The sequence below is a fragment of the Mus caroli genome, chromosome 1, assembly GCF_900094665.2.
Source record: "Mus caroli chromosome 1, CAROLI_EIJ_v1.1, whole genome shotgun sequence".
In the NCBI taxonomy this organism is placed as follows: Eukaryota; Metazoa; Chordata; class Mammalia; order Rodentia; family Muridae; genus Mus; species Mus caroli.
The window spans coordinates 6,054,512-6,058,407 of record NC_034570.1 but is presented as its reverse complement, the minus strand read 5'-3'; the positions used below and the strand labels follow the sequence as shown (position 1 = coordinate 6,058,407).

The following is a 3,896-nucleotide window of genomic DNA, read 5'->3' as shown; positions in this document are numbered from 1 at the left end:
AGTGAACTTTGAAGAATCAGGAGGGCCTGGACAGACTGCTGTGGCGGCCAGTAGGTGCATGTATTTGGTCACTACTTGGTTGTCATTTGGCAGTGCTGTCTGGTGAGATTTGGAATGTTTAGGAAGCACAGCCCTGCTGGAGGAAATGCATCATTGGGTGTGAGCTTTGAGGTCCACAGCCTTGTTCTCCTGGCAGGTCCCTCTCTGCTGTGTGCAACTGAAAATGTGGCCAGCCATCTTCCCATTCCTACATTCCACACTGCTATGGACCCTCTCTCTGGAATCGTGAGACAAAATAAATTCCCCTGTAAGGTGCCTTGGCTCACAGTGTTCTGTTAGAGAAACAGAAAAGTAACTCTCACAGAAATAGCCTAAAGGAACTATGTCTACTAAGCCAGCTCAGCAGAATATACATTAAATCTTACTGACCAAAGAGAAAAATATGCACCTCTGTAGCCTCAGGGTGGGGGAGAGGGGAACCACGCTAGAATAATAGTTAAGCAAAAGAAGAGGAAAAATACCAAGCACTACAAAATCAACAAGATGCTAGGAATCAATATACAGCTTTTAATAATAACTGAACACTAACAGTCTCAATCAAAAGACATTCATGGATTGGATCAAAATGCAGAGATCATGTATTTGTTCTATTAGCTGGAATCAGCAGGTTATTTAAAAAAAAAAACATGAAGCTGGGAGAGGAAAATATATGTTGTGGGACAAGTTTGGGGTGGGAGGAGACCAGGGTGAGGTAAAGATAAGGCAAAATACATTGTATACATGTATGAAAATTTCCAAGAATATAAATGTATAAAGTCTCGGTTGTGGGTGCAATCATCTAGCTACTGTACCATCCATCAAAATGTACCTCAGATCCTTTTTCCTCTGGACTTGTGATAAATGTTCTCAATTAAGATTAACAGCCAGGGCTAGAGAGATGGCTCAGTGGCTGAGAGCCTTTGCTGCTCTTCTAGAGGACCTCAGTTCAGCATCCAGCATCCATGTCAGGCGGTTTACAAGCACCTACATCTCCAGCCTCAGGAGACTGGAGTCCCTCTTCTAGACTGATGACATCTGCATACATGTGGTGTATATGCACACCACACACACACACACACACACACACACACACACACACACACACGGTATTGAACCCAGATGGAAGTCCTTGGTATTAAACTCAGTTCATCAGGTTCGGTGGCAATGTGACTGGTAAATCATCCTGCCAGCTTATAAGCTTTAATATTTGAATGATTCATGCCTACCACTGGATCACAGAAAAACCTAACACAGCAAGGCTTTTTTTTTTTTTTTTTTTTACTATGTAAAAAGAACTGAAAAACTCCAGAGGAGACTGCAGCTGGCTGGCTGTGTGGTTTGACAGTACTGTGTAACTCAATTTCTGCGCTCCACAAGTTAAAACAGAAGAACAATGAGTTGATACTTCATTGTACTTTCCCACAAATATTTAACCAAAACTAAAGTAGCACCTATCTTTATCATTAACTGCTCAAAGTATAGTAGGTGTGAGAAACAATGAACCCATGAAATACATTCCTACAAAAGAGAATTTATGATAAAAATTTAGATGTTACTTTTGAATACAGGATTTATAAAATCAAGTGTGTCTGGTTCTTTGAGTGAGCAGGTTTAACATTTTTATTGTAGCTAAACCTATGTAAAAACTATCCACCTTCTACGTGGGAGATTCTTTGACCACTTAACTGTTATAGAATGGCTTGTGTACCAACAATTTATTCTCTACTGCTGCAACTTTGGTTAAATTTTCTTTTTCTTTAGATACTATGTACTTTTAATAGCTCATCACTGGGAACATTTCATAATCAAGAGCAAGTTAACAGGCTAGCATTTAAAAATGTAGACTTTAATAAGTGTACAGGTCAGCTTGTGGGGCAGCTGACCAAGATACGTAACGTAGAAGGTACAAGTGACCACCTGGAGTTTCTATACTTCATTCTGCTTACAGAATATTTATTAAGATTGCTTAATGTATGACTTTTCGTTTGACAATGTGGAAGTCCTTTATTGTAAGGCTAATCTTTCTGTCTGGTGACAAGCAGCAGCCACGATGATCACTCTGGACCCCTATGCTGGATAAATTCCATTTCCTCTTGATGGTTCCTTCTGTATTTCTGAGGTAATGATTTTATCATTTCTGCAGTGTCTGGTGGCCCCTGGTGCATCAGTAAATCGGGGGATGTACTTCCTTTAGAATGCTGTGAAATGACAGAGGGGTGGGAGGGGAGCGCAGCAGATCCCAGAGCTTCTGAGGCACTGAGTTTAGGTTTGTCTCTTCTGTTAGGGAGCATGTGGCTTCACTACCTGCACGACCCTGGTGGCAGAAGCCATCTTGCTGCCCATTGTGACTCCCGAGCAGGGGCAGCTTCTGCTTAAATTTTCAAAACTTGTATCTGAACACAGCACAGCATTTTTTTTCTTTCTCAGTTCATTTACAGTGTGAAAAACTAGACATTTAAGAACCAAAAAATATAGCCGGGCAGTGGTGGCACAAGCCTTTAATCCCAGCACATGGGAGGCAGAGGCAGGCGGATTTCAGAGTTCGAGGCCAGCCTGGTCTACAGAGTGAGTACCAGGACAGTCAGGGCTATACAGAGAAACCCTGTCTCGGAAAGCAAACAAACAAACAAAAAACAAAAAAATTTTCCAAAATTTACATTTGTGTATGAGGGTGCCCACAGTGGTCAGAGGACAATTTATGGATGCTGGTTCTCTTCTACTATGTGGGTCTCAGGGACTGAACTCTGGTAGTCAGCGTTGGTGGCAAGTGTCCTGGTGAGCCATATTGCCCATCCTTAAAGATGATTTGTATGTAGGCCCGTCCACACACTAAGATGTGTTTAAAGGATTGCAAATGAACAGTGACACAAGTTGCCATGATACTAAAAATGTGAAATAAACACAACAGATCTTTAACTGGAATTCTATCACTGAAGCTGAGAACAATTTTTCCTAGTATCAACTGAGTACATATGAAAAGTAGCAAAGAGCCCAAATACTTGAAAAAATGTGCTTACTTTCCTCTTGTGTGTATATGTGAGTCTCTGCATGTATGTGCACCATGTGCTTGCTGGATGCCTGAGACCAGATGGTGGCTGGAGTTCCTAGAACTGGAGCCACAGGCTGTGTGTGCCACGAGGTGGTTACTGGGAACAAAACCCAGGTCCTCCACATGAACAGCAAGTGCTCTTAACTTTGGATCCATCTCTCTAGGCTCTGACCCAATATCTGTATCCATATACTGGGTGATACCACTCATTTTGCTGTTAATTTCTTTAATACAAAAACATGTCATATCAAGATACTCAGACCATCAAAAATCCATGAAATGGTTTCATATTACTGTGCTTTCAATGTTTGTGTTTCCATAAAATTCATGTGTGCCATCTAAGCCCTAGGTGAGACTACTCAGGGGGGACTTTGGGAAAGCAAAGGAGATAGCCCCGGAGGAAACTAAAAGCCTCTTCTACCTTGCCAGGCTCCAGCAGGAAACCCCAGCTATAAAGAGGCTCTTCCTAAAAAACAAACCTCTACTCACCCTGTAGTCTGTGACAAAGCAAGGAAGTAACTTGTGATGGTTTGTATATCCTTGGACCAGGGAGTGGCACCATCTGAAGGTGTGGCCTTGTTGGAATAGGTGTGNCCTAGTTGGAATGCGTGTGCCACTGTGGGTGTGGGTATAAGATCCTCACCCTAGTTGCCTGGAAGTCAGTCTTCCACTAGCAGCCTTTGGATGAAAACATAGAGCTCTCAGCTCCTCCTGCACCATGCCTGCCTGGATACTGCCATGCTCCCACCTTGATGATAATGGACTGAACCTCTGAACCTGTAAGCCAGCCCCAATTAAATGTTGTTTT

General features: G+C 42.4%; 1 pseudogene; it reads right to left on the bottom strand.

Annotated features, from left to right (window-relative positions):
• Positions 1–1,863: 1,863 nt before the first annotated feature.
• Positions 1,864–2,454, bottom strand: LOC110307976 (annotated as a pseudogene).
• Between the last annotated feature and the right edge of the window lie 1,442 nt (positions 2,455–3,896).